A 17,303-nucleotide genomic window follows, 5' to 3' on the forward strand; every position below is an offset into this window, starting at 1 on the left:
GATCCTTGGCCTTGCATATGTCTTCCAAGATCCCCTGACATTTCTATATGTGGAAATACAGTCAGCAAGTTCTACCCTGATACCTAAACTGAATTCACCACATACTAGACTAGACCAAAAAAGGGGTAAAATGAATGTAGACCTTGGAAGCACACCAGTTTAGCCACTCATTCAAGTGTCACTGTTTTTCTTAACAAATATGCTAATAGCACCTAACACTTGTGAAGTACGTGTTTTCTCGTGGAGTGTCACATGTATAAGCAAGGTGGAAAGGTGAACTGGGACTCAGAGATTGGTGAAAGAACATGTGGCTCATCAATGAGTCCAGTGTTTCCTTAGCATCTGCTTGGTTCTAGGCTATGGCTAGGAGGTCCCTGAACCAGAAACAGATTAAAGGTTGGCTGATTACTGGTCCAATGGCCATTCATTATATCATATGCCTTATGCAGTAGTGGCCATGAAGTGGGGCTCTGGGGTTGGAATCTCAGTTGTTCTATTTGCCTCTCTGAACCTCAGATGTTTCATATGTAGATTGGGAATGATAATAATAACTACTTCATAGGCTTGTGGTAAAGATTAAATCAGTTTATAGAAGTACAACATTTAGAACGGTGCCTGATACATAGCAAGTGTTCAACAATATTCAATTATTATTACTGCTCTATATGAGGAACAAGAGCATGTATATCTTCCTTTACCTCAGGAAGGTGATTATTATTATCAATACTAACATATTTGCATAGTGCTTACAATTTGCAATCATTTTTATACAATCCTTTTAAAACCCATTCAATTTAATCAATACAGTTAAAGGCTAAAAAAACTGTATTTCAGAGAAGTCAAGTGACTTGCTTAGGTACATTGAGTTAGTAACAGTTGTGGACTGCAATCTATGTTGTCAGCCCCATAAGCTACTCCTTATATATTAGGAGAGAGGGAAAAAAGTTGGTGAATATACAGTAACTCTAACCTAGGCTCAGTGATATGGAAAATTGAACCGAGAAGCATCCTATGAAATGGAAAATGAACTGATTTCAAAGTCAGAAAACTTGCATTTTAGCTTCTTCTCTGACATTTGAGCTGGAAAATGATGTCCATGCTTTTGCAAAGTCAACTGACTGTTAATGAGATGAATCCTCACTCTCAGGTCCATGTGATATATTTCAAATGGTAGAGCTCTGAGTTGTTAACATGCAAATCCTTCATTCATTTGCTGAGTTTGTATTTTCTGGAAAACGGCAGTCTGGCTTGTGGAGCAAACATATTTGTATAATGTGCTGGTTGCCACGTGTTTGGGAGAGGTTCCCATGCATTGCTGTTGATGCAACAAGGATGGGGCTTTTAAATGTTGATACTATGAAAATGTAATGTGATTGGACTTGGACAAGTGCCTGAACAGACCACCCATCATATGATTTTGCTGCCAAGCAAATTCAATTGAAGAGCTTTGAAGTTTCTTGATAGCGAATAATTCACCTTTCATTTTAAATGCATGCTGAGTTGTACTGAAATATTCATGCTTAAAAGTACTTTTTGTTGCATATTTTTTCAAAGATCTTTGCCTTTTTTCACTTTTATTTTTAGGATTTACTTTGAAAAAAAATCCTACCTTGTTGAGGGAAAGAGAATACTTGGTTTTAGGTGTACCATGAGACTTTAATCAGTGTTTGAAGGTGATCTCTCAGAAGAATGACCTACTTTGTGACCCTTTCTGTGTTTGTTCACCAGATCTAGTGACTGGAATTTGCCTTATTCCATTACTTCTTGCCCTGCTAGATACTCTTCCATATTCAGAGGAAATTCTCCCACTGGAGATTAGCGTTATACCTGGCATATAGCAGGCATTTAATACATGCTTGATCATTTGAATTGTGTGTCCCATCTCAGTAACACAGGTAGTTCTGGGTCTTAGCTCCCTTCTTAATTTACCTGTGCCCCTGACTACTGAGAACAAAGTTTCTATTTTGAGAACATTCCCATTACTCTCACACTTTCCTTCCCCCACACTGAGAACCCTGATTCCCTGAGTGACAGCTCATACTAAGATTTACCAGAGCCACCTGCTCCAATAAGTACAATTGTGACTGGAGTGTAGAGGGTGTGAGAGCAACTAAGCAACTGTTATTTGGGAAAATGCTACGAAATCATATCTTTACAGTTGCTTACAGTAACTCACAGCTACAGAAGCACATCATTAGTTTCTCAGTTGGAAGTCTTCTTGTGGCAGCACATGATTTCTTTCGCCCTTGAACTCCCTAGAGGTTTTTTCTTTACTATCTTTTCTTGTTAGGCAGTTTTGCATAGTGGTTAAACATGTGGATTTTAGAACCACATTGCCAGGATTTGAATGGCTCTACCACTTACTGTGTGATCACAGGCAAGTTACTTTCCTTTTTTTCCTGCTCCAATTTTCTTATCATAATTCTTATTATGGACCTAATAACATTACCTAATAAATAGGAATTAATGTGAAATTATATAAAGTACATATTTATATATCTATAAAACAGAATATAGCATAAGTACTCAATACATTGTAGCCGTTATTAGTCACAACTTCCAAACAACCCTTAATCCTCCACCACTACAATAAAATCTCTGCTGTTAAATTCCCACAAACATGCAGCCTTAGGGGTACAGATGGGATGCTGAACAAAGTTCAGAAGCAAAGGAAAAGTTTAGGTCTCAAGAAATCTTTGTATAGAAGCCATCATTCATGTCCCTGACATTCACTGGAAATAAAAGGGGTAAAGTACTGATAATTCTCTTAATTGGTGATTCCAAACTTTACATGCACAGAATCTCTTGGTGAGCTTATCAATATGTGAAGGATTTGATATGTTTGAAGCGGGGCCCAATAAAGTGCATTTGAAACAGGGTCTCAAGTGAGTGAATGATGCAAATAGTCCACAGATCGCATTTTGAGAAAGCTTTTCTAGATTTTGGTAAGGTACCGCTCTCCTCTTGCTCATTCATTCATTCATTTGATACTTGTTCTGAATACCTGCGATGGGCAAGAAATATCATGCCTGGAGCTTTGGAGGCTCCAAAATGAATTAAACACTGTCTTTGTTTTCAAGAAACCAAAAATATAGTGAGGAAGATACATCACACATATTTTTTAATTTTGTAAGGAAATGAATGAAATGCACTACATATATTCTATAGCTAAGCAGTGTGATTAGAGGGCAAAACTTGATCAGTTGGGTTAACAGAAGAATGGACTCCCTAAACTCACAAGGGACACATTCGAGAATCTTGATTTAAGAAAATGAATCGTAATATTTTAATAAAATGGACCTAGAATAAACCATAAGATCTAAAAAGTTTTCTATACTAGAAATGTGAGAATGTAAATAGGGAAGCCTTAGAAATACCCATCAAAGCGGACCCTCTATTAGCTCAACTATTTTCTTACTTCATCTTTAACAATTGAGTTAGTAGTATTTGCTCCCAAAGTATGACCATGAAGAATTTTCCTTCCCTGTGTGCATAAATGATTCCGTTCCTAAACCCACCACCAGGGAAATCCTGAGAAGGAGAAAGCGTCACATCCAACAGTCATGTACAGTAGGATGGTGCTGTTTCTGGCAGCCTCATTGTAACAATTAAAATAGAATAAACCTTTTAATTTCTTCTTCCACCATTATTAAATCCTCAGCTCTTTGATGAAAGTCTTATTTACCTTTGCAACCTGTTCATTTGCAAGTCACCGTGGAAGTGAAATTACTGGCTGGGCTCAGTAGCTCATGCCTATAATCCCAGCACTTTGGGAGGCTGATGCAGGTAGATCACCTGAGGTCAGGAGTTTGAGACCAGCCTGGCCAACATGGTGAAACCCCATCTCTACTAAAAATACAAAAATGAGCCTGGTATGGTGATGTGCACCTGTAGTCCCAGCTACTCGGGAGGCTGAGGTAGGAGAATCACTTGAGCATGGGAAGTGGAGGTTGCAGTGAGCTGAGATCACACCACTGCACTCCAGCCTGGGCAACAGAATAAGACTCTGTCTCAGCAACAACAACAACAACAAAAAGAAAGTGAAATTGCTGATTTTAACAATCATGTGTAAAAATGATGATTGGCACTTTTCCTGATTGGGACCTCAGGCAGTATCTAATTTAACTATAAAACTTGAAATGGAAATTCAGAGAACCAAGTGACCTGGGTAAGGACAAGTAGCTGAGTGGTAACAGGTCGCAGTGTCTCAAATCCAGGATTACTGATTCATTATTCTTTGTAATAGGTCAGTGGACCTATTACATATTTATGATCATGCATCCCTACTAGTAAAACACAGTAAACATTTTGAGCCAGTCCTTCCAACATCTTTGTACTTATGTGTAAAATGTTTACATGTGCTAACTAGTATATTAATCGTATTATGAAATATATTTTGAAAATAAATTTTTAAAGGATGAAATTGAAAATAAATAGTATACAGAAGATGTAGAAATTTTTTCATCTCCCTGCTTTGGAGCAAGGCCACTCAGACTTTTATCTTAATAGGGCAAAATGATTTATGTCATTTATGTCAGGGAAATAAAAAGTCCTTAGTGATTATAAGCAAGGGGTAACATACTTCCATCCCTAGTGCCTTATTTCCATAACACCTTGGTCCAGGAATGTTTATTAAATGACTAGCTCAGGACTCATTTCTGCACATTTTTTTTCACTGTAGTTTTGTTGTTGTTGTTAAGTTATACCACTCTAGTTTGATAAAAGAAAAGATTAAGACCTTTATTTGTGAAACTCAGAAGGTAGATTTTATGCTGTGTATTGAAAAGTGCATTTTTTTCTCTAAATACCACACATATCTGTTTCATCTCTCTTTAATTCCTGGGAGAGCTGATGAAAGAGAGCTGTTTTTCTCCTTAGGAATTTCCTTCGGATTATTCTTATTTCAGTACACTAATCTTCTGTTTTTAAGTTTCTTCTACAGAAATTACACATATCTCAAAGCCAGAGGATTTTTATTTTGAATTCTCAAAGGGTAGCAGAAGGAAAGGAATGCCTTTAGACCTAAGATCTTGTTTCCAAAGGAGTCCTTAGAAGTAACAGGGAAGGCTTGGAGTTTGGTAATGAAGGAGGTAGTGGGAGTGGGTGGAGGGAAAAGTAGATATCAATATAAGCAGATTATCTCTAATGTTTTACAGAGTGTTAAGGGTCTTTATAAACAGAAACCGCAAGGAACCTGGGATCTGACAGCTGTTGGAGGAATGCCTGTGAGGAAGGAGGAGGAACAGAAGGTATGGTTGCTAATTTCCAAAAAAAAAAAAAAAAAAAAAAAAGAGATGTCAGACATTTTAATGGGAAAAATAAAGCCCCACCGGATGATAGATGACAGAGCACAACTAGCCATCATTCATGATGCTGGGACCAAATATCTTTCATGAAACACTCAGACACAGATCTTTAGTGTATGTTTCCCTGAGTTGGTAGAGAAAGGGAATGGATTGATCCCATGCTTCACCAAAGATGCTGGAGTTAGACTGGAAAGTGAAGGAATAATTAGCTTGTGGAAATAATCATTAAACAGATAACCTTATACTTGTTCACTCAGACCCCAGAGAGAGCCAGGTAAAAATTTCCATCTTTTCTTTCTCTCTCTACATAAACACATAAACAAATTATAGTAGGTAGGTCATGGGAGATTACTGAATTGCACTGCCTAATTTACAACTGGGACTGATGGGTGGCAGCTAGTCCTGACTCATACAGGTTTTGCACCATCAAAGGTTTATATCCTCTAAAATAAAAGTGACAAGAAAGAGAGTGAACTATCAGAATAATTCCTCCCAGCTGCAAGATTTGGAGCTAAGCACTGTCAAAGGCAAAGTGTGCCTGATCCAGTTAAGAACTCCCTCATTCTTTATGGAATTTGAGTATTAAATGAAGCCCCAAGATTTCTGGGTTCAGGTTCCAATTGTTTACTAACTAAAATAAAAGAGCCCACAAAACTGTTCAGGAGGCATTGTGCTTCAAATCATTCTTACCAAACATGTTGATGAGTTAAGTATAAATTAATCAGAAACATATGGTTCAAATTTCTGTGAAAATCCACAGGGTATATTAAGGGAATTAAAGGGAAATGTGTTAGGCCAAACATATTTAAGAATTTAGCAAAACTGAAATCTACCAAAATAGTTTAACATTTTCTGGTGCATCTATTCCAGTTTGTTCTTTTTTAATAGTGTGTTTTCTCAATTGCCTTAAACTTGAATTTTTATGTGATGTGATACATCCATAAATAATTGTAACATATAATAATGAAGTTGCCAATCTAGTTCTTTATATGAATCTGAAGTAATCAGATTTATCACAGCAAAAGATGCTATAGTTAGAAAAAATTCAAATATATAAAAAAATTAAGGAATTTGAACCAATCACAAATAAGCTAAATTGTGAAATGATGAACTCAAAGTTATGTAATATATTGAATTTAAGTCATTTCAAGTGTATACATTATTTTAATTTATTCATCAAAATTTAGTATTGTTTAAAGCACTGTCCATAGGTGTTTTGGAGCAAGGAAGATTTTTTAAGAATAAATAAATCAAATGTGGCTCATGCCTTCAAGGAATATAGAAGAGTTTAACTCAAACTATGCTAAATTATCATAAACTCAGAGATATGATTACTTGCTACGTAGTTTAATTATAAATAATATTATAGAATTTCTTTTTAAAGTGGCTCTTCTAAAGTGGGGAAAAGTCTATTATTCCCCAAAGAAAACATTCATAGAGTTAATATTCATGTAACTTAGCATATTACAGAAGACAAATTTTTCTCGCTGTAAAAACAAATGGAAATTATCTTGTACATAAAATGCTTAAACATAGTCCAACTTTTTAAAATTCACAGTGCTTCAAGCGAAAGAAGATTGGGTTAATTAGATTTTGTTATTGTCAGACCCTATGATATTTTAGGGTCCTTCAGTGACTCCTTCTAATTTTACTAAAGAATATTATGCAAAAGTGAATGTATAAAGCATAGCGGGGAAGAAAATTTCTTATTTGTTTTCTAGTATCAATATATCACTCAGAACCATAGTTCATGTGAATGATAAAAAAAAGAAAAGGAAACTTGAGCTTTAGGTGTCAGAAGATACCTAAGGATAACTCTCAAAAAGCATCTCACCAAACTATATTTCTGAAGGAAACATGAAGTTTTATGTAAGGTGTATGCACTGAGGCACTTACCTCCATACAAAAATATAATTGTCATGGTGTTTATCATTTTCAGACTTTCCAGGTGTCCTGGAGAGATTATTTTCCTTCTTACCTCATCTTTCTTGGAAACTGCAACATGTTAGGCTGACAATATCTTTCAGCCAATGGCATTTGATAGAGGCAACTCCCTGGATCTGAGCCTTTTTTGGGGCTGTGGTAATTTAGGATCCCTGCTTAAAATGGACCCCTTCCCTGACAGAGAACTAAGGCATGGGTGAGGCTGCTGCAAAGAGCCAGGCAAGCAGGACCCAGCCAAACTGTGTGGGTGACATTGCCACCCCAGTGTGTCTGGAAGGCAGAACATTGAGCCAAAGAGGATTGTTCTTGAGGTTTAAGGTTTCATGGAGCTTGGCTTGCTAGGTTTTGGATTTGCTTGAGATCTGTCACTCTTTTTTCTTCTTTCTTATTTTTCTCTTTGGAAATCGGAATGTCTACCCAATGCCTGTCACACAATTGCATTTGGAAAGCAAATAACCAGCACAGCTGGAGAGGAATTTCGCCTTAGGATGAATTGTAACTTGAGTTTCACCCCTATCTAATTTAGATGATATTTAGATGCTAATTTGGACTTTAGACTAGAGTTGATGCTGAAATGAGTTAAGATCTTTGGGGCTCTTGGAATGGAATAAATGTATATTGCATGTAAGAAGGATATGAATTTTGGAGGGCTAAGGTGGAATACAGTGGATTGAATGTTTGTGCCCCCATCGCAAAGTTAATATGTTGAAATCCTAACCCCCATTGTAATGGTATTAAGAGGTAGGCTCTTTGAGAGGTACTCAGGTCATTAGGGTGGAACACTTATTAATATTAATGTCCTTTATAAAAGGGACCCCAGAGACCTTTTTCTCTCTCTTCCTGCCATGTAAGAACATAGCAAGAACAAGGTGTCTATGAACCAGGAAGCAGGCCTTCACCAGACACCAAATCTTCCAGTGCCTTGATCTTAGACTTTCCGAGCCTTTAGAACTATGAAAAATAAATTTATGTTGTTTATGAGACACTCAGTTTATAGTATTTTGTTATACCAATCCAAGCTAACTAAGACACTGTCATTAGTTGGCATCTAGGCAGTTATGGTCCTTGAAATGTATGTTCTGATTGAGTCCAGTCCTATTGGAGAGATGATTATGTCATGGAAACCTCACTGTTGGAGCTGTTAGCTTGAAGTGTAAGGGTGCTAGGAGGGTAGAACGCAACTGCAGTACTATAGGCAGCTCTGATGAGTGGAGGAGCGGAGCCTTGGAGCTCCCAGTCTGTGGAGAAATCAGACAGTGTGTTTATTATTATTATTATCAGTATGTGGGCAACTATAAAGTAGATCATTTGGTGCCCCTGTGGAGGTGTTTAGAGGCATTTGTGGCGAATTATCTGTGTATCAGGAACTGAGGGCTCTCTAAAGACCATGACTAACTGAGATTCTAGCTTGTTTGGCATCAGTACCTGAGATCTCATCAGTGAGTGTAAGTACAGGAGCTGACTCTTCAAAGAGCTTTGGTTCTTAATGGGGATAGGAGGCTGGGAAGTAGTGGAAACAATAGCAGGAACTAAATGAAGACATCAGAGTCACAAGAATGGCTTCAAAATTAAGGTACAGTTTTATTCCAGGAAAAATGCAAGGAATTCAAATAAGAGTGAAGTAGGGGTAGAATATTGGGGTAGTAGTGAGAAGTAGAAATGAAATTTGGTGAACCTCAAAATCAATTGTCTAATTTAGTTAACTTGGGACACAGATTATGCACCAAGAGATTAAAGATTAACTTTTTCTTAGAGGCAATTCCAAAGCAGCTCAAGAAACCTATTTCATTGAGAATGTGATTCAGCATTTCAAAAATTTTAAAAAAGACTTCAATGATTTTAAGTATGAGAGAAACTGATAGAACTAAAAATTTTTCATAGCCTAATCTGTCTTAATATATGGCCATTTCATCATGTTATTTTCTATATTTGTCTATATTTTGTTTTTTTTTTTCTTTCTTTCTTTCTTTCTCTTTTTTTTTTTTTTTTTTTTGAGACAGAGTCTCACTCTGTAGCCCAGGAGGGAGTACAGTGGCATGATCTCAGCTCACTGCAGATTCAGCCTCTGGGGTCAGGTAATCCTTCCACCTCAGCCTCCCGAGTAGCTGGGACTACAGGTGACGTGCCCGGCTAATTTTTTGGTTTGTTTGTTTTGTTTTGTTTTTGTAGAGATGGGGTTTTGCCATGCTGCTCAGGCTGGTCTTGAACTCCTGGGTTCAAGTGGTCTGTCTGCCTCAGCCTCCCAAAGTGCTGGGATTACTGATTGAGCCACTGCACCTGGCCGGATTCTTATAAAATAAAGATTCCAGGAAAAAAATAGACCAGATTGTGGTATTTCAAAAATCGCTCAAATAATTTAAAAACCGAGATTGCAAAAACAGACATGTTAATGGTAATAAAGAGAGCTCTGTTATTAGGAAGATAGAGTATCTTGAAGACTTATTCTACAGATAGACTGTAAAAGAGAAAAAATAGTTTTTTGGAGTAGTATCTATATAGTTTAGATTGACCAATCAATTACATGAAACATTTCATCTATTTTGCTTTTTGGTGGAATCACAATACTTGGAATTTGAAATGATGAGGCAGTCACTTTAGCTATCATAATGAAATTTAATCTACTTTCAGCACACCAATCAATTGCTTAGTTATTATCTCTTAAAGTTAATATGGAAGTCTACTTCACTTGAGGGGAATATATTTTTGGCTTCAGATTAAGGAGGATGAATTTAGCAAATGAATATTTACTTCCTCTGCAGTGAAGTGAAAATAAATTAATGAGAGTTAGTGACTGTACATACTTCTGCTTCGTGTTGTCAGCAGCATTTATTTGTCATCACTCTCTTCCTCAAATGCATGATCTCTCACACCTCTCTGCAAGAATGTCCTTTTCCACCTTACCATCTCAGCAAATTCTTAACTTTCATATAAGAAGTTCCTAACCTTCCCTCCAACTGCTCAGAATTAAGTACATCCTGCCCTGTTCTCAATATGTGTTTTTTATACTTTTAACAATAATTTCAAAAGTATACATCTACCTCCCTGTTTTTGTGATGGTTGCATAACACAGTGGTAAAAAGCCCATGCATGGGCACTAGAAAACTTAGACTCAGATAAAAGGAACTGGCTCTGAGATCTTGGGCAAGTTCCTCAAATCTTGAGGTCTTTGTGTTCTCACCTTACATAATGAGGACGATAATTTAATTTACCTTACAGGCTTTTTTAAAGGAATAAATGAGTTAATATATGTAAAGAACCCACTTACATTAATATATGTAAATGAGTTAATATATGTAAAGAAGATTTGTATTTTCTCATCTATTATATCTATAGATTTACATATATATAATTCTATAGTCTATGTTTATCAAAAAATGTATTGGTATAAATATTGCTGAAAAATCTTAAGTTGTATACTCGTATTTCTCCATGCTGTATTTATATAGCACAAAGAGGGCACTTGACAAAACACAGTTAATGTTATAGAAAGTTAATTCTAATAGTAAAAGTTAAAAAAATACTTTGAAGCTATCCACATTAAAAAAATTAACCAGAAGACTGCCAGATCTTCAATACATACTGCCTGCCCTCCTCTGAATTTAAATTCTCAACCTTACTTTAGAAAAATAATGTTTACCTCTGTTTTGAATTTTTACTAATCCAACCAGGCAGAAGAGACCTAAATAAGCTTACATCTTAACTAACTTTTTCTTCATTTCTTCTAAAACATGTGGAATATGTTTGCTTTAGTGTTTAAAAGTGTTGTTTTATTGATCTTTTTATATGATCCCTTTACAGCAAGAGATTTTGATGTAGTCAAATAGTATGCTATAGATTGTGTAATAATAATGATATGTTATTAAGACCTGGTGTATATTTTCCCTTATCACTTGCCTGCCTTTCCATTGATGTTTTAATTTCTATCATCCTACTCTCAAGCCTTTTCCCAGTTATTCCAGGAAGTGGGTTCCCAGTGCTAGCCAGCTGCCTTTCTCTTGGCATTGCTTCTTCAGGAAGTAACAATCACTGGGTCTATTACTCATGTCAATTCTTCTTCCCATCTTCAAATTCTGATTTTGATAGAAGAACAGCTTTTTCATTTGGTCCTTTATTCTGATAATATATTTCAAGAGCCTATTATTTTCAGCTAAAATACTTTTCCTGTGGTTTGGCACTCATTTCTTTCACCCATCGCTAAAGCTAAAATCCCTTATCTTGCTTCTAGTTATTTTTACATATGGCACCTCCAAGTTCACATTACTAGATTTCTTTATATTTTTTGAAGGATTTCTGCATATAAAAGTTTTATGTCTCTTTCCCACTTTAGTGTAGTGGCCTATAATTTCCTTGTTCTAGTTGGTTTTAACTTGAAACATTTTCAATTGCTGAATCTCGAGCTCTTTCTTAAATCTATTTCATCTTCCTACAGTAGGTTTCCCAGAAGCCCTCAGAAAACCAAATTAAAATGCTTTCTTCTTTCTTTCAAAGTCAGTCCTCTAATTATTCCTATCATATTCTGAGCTGGATTCATACTGAACTCATATCTGGTCATCTTATGTATAGTTTCCTAAAAGTTGGATAAAATATATTTATGTTTCCTGCCCTTTTCATTGTGGTTTGTTGGCCTCAAAAACTCTTTACGTAATGTAAGATTGGGCTTCTGAAACCCCAAAATCTTGCATCTTCTCAATCTAGCTGTCACCAATGGCTCTCTCAATCTTTTTTAATTAAACAAAAAGATATGGGCTTATCTCTTACTTCAGAGATATTTTTAAATAAAAGAAAATGCAATCAGATGCAGAAAGAAAATACTATCTTCCTATGAGGCAGTTGGGAGGGCAATGAGCACAGAGCAATTTCCCAGTAATATGGGGCCTCTGATGTAGGCTAAGAAAGCGTGGAAAGCCACACAGGAATATAATTAAAGAACTTAAAAATCCAGAATAGATTCTCCTACTTCACTAAGAAGATCTCCACCATCAACAAACAAAGCAACAAAAACAATAACAAAAAACACTGTTTCTTTAAGAAAGTCCTCATCCTGGTTCTGCATTAGTCATGGAAGTTACTATATTATTACAGTACTTTTACTGCTAAAAATAAAATTCCCATGTCAAATTCTTCTGCTCTCCTGTCTCTCCTCTACTGCAATTTTAATGTCTGTTTCATATAAGCACACTTTACATATTATTTCATTTAATCTTCACAACAATTTACAAATTAGACATTAGTACCTCATTTGCCAGATTCTCAAAACTTCTCAAACTGATTCAGCTAGAAACTTATTTGGGACAAATACTAACACATATATATTACATATACCCTCTATCCCCTTTCCTGCCCCAGTGCATTTTTTTTTAAGTGTAGAATTCCATAAAAAAGTCAGAGACATGGAAACTCAAACTGGTAAGCCAGGGAAGTATTGGCTATAGTTTAGTATTAAAGGGCTTTCCTGATGGCCAGAGATTTGGGACTCCAGGAAGTTTCTTTTTGTAGGCCTATATGAACAAAAACACCTGAATTACCATAAAGAAAGGATATAAAATATTGTGAGGGGCACCATGCCAATGATTCCTAAGTAAGATAGGAGGAACTGCAGACCAGAGATTCTATTTTAACTATCATTGTATCCTCCCACTAAGCACGTTAGCTGATGCTACCCAATAGGTACTTAGTAAAAGTTGAATTAATTAATAATGAGTGTATAAAACAAAGTGAATCAAAGAAAAAAGAATTGATGATTGTTATGGAATCAGACAGGGACACTGAGAACATCAACATCTGATCTAGTATCTGACACATATTAGTGGTGGTAGCAATTGAGATTGAATACATGCATGAGCTTTGGTTAAGTCTGCTTTTAGGTAGACACCTGAATTTACATCTGCTCATCAACCAGTGATGGCTTTTTTTAGCTACCTGAATGGGATTCAGCAATTTCCACCTGTGCTTTTTGTTCTTCAGATGCTTCCACAGCCTTTGAGAACTGAAGGAATGGGTAATCGCATGGGAGGCAGGGACTCCATGGCATTATCCATGCTGGTCCTGAGTCTGTTGTCACAGCTCCATAGAATTCATTTGTGACCCCAGGCCCTGGGAAGAGAGGAAATCTTCAAGCTCCCTTCATGCAGTAGAGAATCACTATTCTAGGACTAAATAAAAACCAGCAGAGAAAACCCCCCAATAATTTGCCAAGACCAGAGGTATGTACATCGCTGTAGCGGGGTCTGCTGAGAAGTAGCGGGACACAGCAGTTATGATCACAGGCTCTGCAGCCAGGCTACCAGATGCTAATAGTGTGACCAATATTAGCATCCAGTGCACAGTGCTTAAATAAGGATCAAATGAGCCAATGTATACAAATTGGCTAAAACAGCGCCTGACACTTATTAAGCTCTGATTCCATTAGCTGTTAGTAGTAGTAAGGCAACTATTTGTAAAACAGAGAAAAGGAAACCAATGTGATTGGGGTATACGAGGGATGTGAGATAGGAATTAAAAGTGTGTACATAGAAAAGAGGCAGTAGTAGGAGAGAATGGAATGTAGCCAGATGTGTGGAGACATTATTGTTCCTGATGTGTCTATATTGCCCTGTTGGCTTGCCTTTGTATTAATTCCAAGCAGGGCCAGGTTGGGGAGTCCATGGTTTATACTGGAAGAGGGGAGGAAGATAAATGTCAAGAATAGGGAGAAGGGCAGTTACGCAGAATTTCTGCTTGGTTCTGGCTTTCTAAATAGGCCTACTCAGCTGTTGGATAGGAAAATAGCTGGTAGGTTTCCAGATGTGTGTCAGGAAAAGGAGGAAAAAAAGTAATGACCTAGCAACCTGACATTAGGATCATGACAGGGACATGAACTACGATTAAAAAGCTGAAAGAGCTCACAAAATTATAATAAACAGCCCAGCACTCTTTCTCCTCAACCCTCGACTCCAACCACATTTCTGGCCAAATAAGTTGTTAAGAGAAGATGCTGATAATTCAAACACAGAAAATTCCATGGCTACTTTAATTCTGTTGGAATTTTATAAAGCCACTTTCATACAATTAAACTGAACTCTATGTACCCAGTGCAAACAAGGGAGAAATTTTACAATTACCTGGTTTGCTTGATAGATTCAGACAGCCAAACTGGGTTAGTCATTTTGGTATGATTACTTGATCCAAAAAAATCCACTTGGAGGCTTGAATTATCTAGTTTAGCTGTCTAAATTGATCAGATTAATCAAATTTTAATGAAGTTTTGGGTTGAATTTCATCCAGGTTTGATTTTTTATTCAATCATTGTCTGCATCTCTAGCTGAAAATAGCAGTACAATCAAAGGGAGTTAAAGCAATCTGAGATAATTTAGTAATACTATAAAGCACTTTATCTTTATTCACTTATTACCAAAAAAATGGCAGTGATTATATCCGAAATATACCCATATGGTCTGTCCCCTAGATCTACAAAGCTAATCAAATCAGTGTAGTCAGAAATCTGTTTTCCTTGAACAGCCATATTCTTGCATGCCCTTGATCAAGCTTTTGCTGCTGAGACTAAGAGCATCACAGAACAGCAGCTGTGGCAATTGCTGTGACACTTAAAATATTTTCCATGCTTATCTGTTTCTCCCACAATCCCTTCCTTCTTTGCTGTCTCCTCCATATATTCCTTTTCTCTGTTTTTTTTCTTTGGTTCTCTTTTTAATTTTCCTTTTTATTCATTCTCTAATTTTGTAAGAGTTCTTGTGGACCTATTTATGTCCAACTGCTAGGGGCATTCAGTGCCTGGGGTCAAGACCAGGGCGCTGACATTCAAAAGCAGTGCAAATATTCAGAAGACTAACAAGCACTGCTCTCACACATCTCCTAGGAAAAACTTCAAAGTGGCCCTTTTTTTTTCAATTTTTTTTATTGTAGTAAAATACACATATGATAGTTACTATCATAACCATTTTAAGTGTACAGTGTAGTGGTATTAAATACATTCCTAATAATTTGCAACCATTACCACCATCCATCTCCATAACTCTTTTCATCTTGTAAAACTGAAACTCTATACCTATTAAGCCAAAGCTTCCCATTTCTGCCTTTCTTTAGCCTCTGGCAATGACTATTATATTTTTTGTCTCTATGATTTTGACTACTGTCAGTATCTCATATAAGTGGGTTCACACAGTACTGGTCTTTTGTAACTGGCTTATTTCACCTAGCATAATGTCCTCAGGGTTCATCTATGTTTTAGCATATGTCAGAATTTCCTTTCTTTTTATAGGCTGAATAGTATTTCATTGTATTCGTATTACCACATTTTGCTTATCCTTTCATTCATGATAAACACTTGCGTTGCTTCCACGTTTTAGCTATTGTCGATAATGCTCATATGAACATGGATACATAAATACCACTTCAAGACCCTGCTTTCAGTTTTTTGGGCATATACCTAAAAGTGGAATTGCTAGAGCATACAATAATTCTATTTTAAATTGTTTTAGGAAATGCCATACTGTTTTCCACACTTGTTATTCTCTGTTTTTGTAAATAGTAGCTGTCTGTATTAGTAAGGATTTTCCAGAGAAACAACCAATGAAAGAGAGAGAGAGACAGAAATTTGGAGATTTGTCATAGAAATTGGCTCATGTGATTATGGAGGCTGAGAAGTGCCACAATATGCCACCTGAAAGCTGGAGGACCAGGAAAGCAATTGGTGTAATTTAGTCTGAATCCAAAGGTGTAAGCTTCAGAGTCTGAAGTTCCCAGAATCAGGAGTTTCTGTGTGTGAGAGCAGGAAAAGAAGGATGTGCCAACTCAAGGAGAGAGAGAAAATTTACCCATTTGACTACCTTTTTGTTCTATTTGGGCCCTCAATTGATTGGATGATGCCTGCTTACAATGATAACGATGGATCTTCTTTACTCAGTCAAATACTATTAATAATTACTTCCAAAAACATCCTTAATGACGTATCCAGAAGTAATGTTTTACCAGCTACTTGAGCATCTCATAGTCCAGTCAAGTTGACACATACAGTTAACCATCATACCAACCTAATGGGTGTAAAGTGTAATCTTGTTGTGGTTTTGATTTGCATTTCCTTAATGATTACTGATGTTGAGGATTTTTTCATATGCTTATTGGCCATTTGTACATCTTTTTGAAGAAATGTCTATTCAAGTCCTTTACTCATTTTTCAATCAAGTTTTTTGTTGTTGTTGTCGTTGTTGTTTTTTTTTGCTGTTGAGTTTTAGGAATTCTCTATACATTCCAAACATTAATTTTTTATAAGATATTTGATCATAAATATTTTCTTCCATTCTGTGGGTTGCCTTTTTACTTTGTTGATATTGTCTTTTGTTGCACAAATTTTAAAAATTTTCATGAAATCCAATTTGTCCATTTTTTCTTTTGTTGACTGTAACTTTGGTGTCATATCCAAGAAGTCATTGCCTAATTCATTGTTGTAAAGATTTTGCCCTAGGTTTTCCTCTAAAAGTTTTATAGTTTTGAGTCTTACACTTAGAATTTTGATCCATTTTGGGTTAATTTTTGTATGTGGTATTAGATAAGGGCCCAGCTTCCTTCTTTGGCATGTGTTTACCCAGTTTTCTCATAACTATTTGTTGAAGAGACTGTCCTTTTCCCATTGAAAGTTCTTGCCACCCTTGTCAAAAATTATTTGGCCATATATGTGAAGGTTTATTTCTGTGCTCTTTATTCCATTCAATTACATGTCTGTCCTTATGCCAGTACCACACTGTTTTGATTACTGTAGCTTTGTAGTAAGTGTTGAAATCAAAAAGTGTGAATCCTTTAACTCTGTTTTTCTTTTTCAAGATTGTTTTGTCTATTTAGGATCTCTTGAGATTTCATATAAATTTCAAAATGGATTTTTCTATTTATGCAAAAAATATTATTGGAATGTTGACAGGGATTACATTGAATCAATAAATCACTTTGGGTAGTATTGGCATTTTAATAATACTAAGTCTTTTGATCCATGAATATGGAATGTGTTTTTATTTACTTACATCTTTAATTTCTTTCAGCAATGTTGTGTAGTTTTTATTGTAC

The 17,303-nt window shown here is 36.1% G+C and overlaps 1 long non-coding RNA gene across 2 annotated transcripts in view; it reads left to right on the forward strand.

Moving 5' to 3' along the window:
- LOC107970220 (uncharacterized) overlaps window positions 1-17,303 on the forward strand; it is a 213,182-nt gene that overhangs the window by 18,636 nt on the left and 177,243 nt on the right. For both annotated transcript variants that reach the window (XR_010150287.1, XR_008537318.2), the window contains exon 3: window positions 5,157-5,249. This is a non-coding gene — a long non-coding RNA (uncharacterized LOC107970220). The remainder of the gene's footprint in view (window positions 1-5,156; window positions 5,250-17,303) is intronic.

The sequence above is a fragment of the Pan troglodytes genome, chromosome 1, assembly GCF_028858775.2.
Source record: "Pan troglodytes isolate AG18354 chromosome 1, NHGRI_mPanTro3-v2.0_pri, whole genome shotgun sequence".
NCBI lineage: Eukaryota > Metazoa > Chordata > Mammalia > Primates > Hominidae > Pan > Pan troglodytes.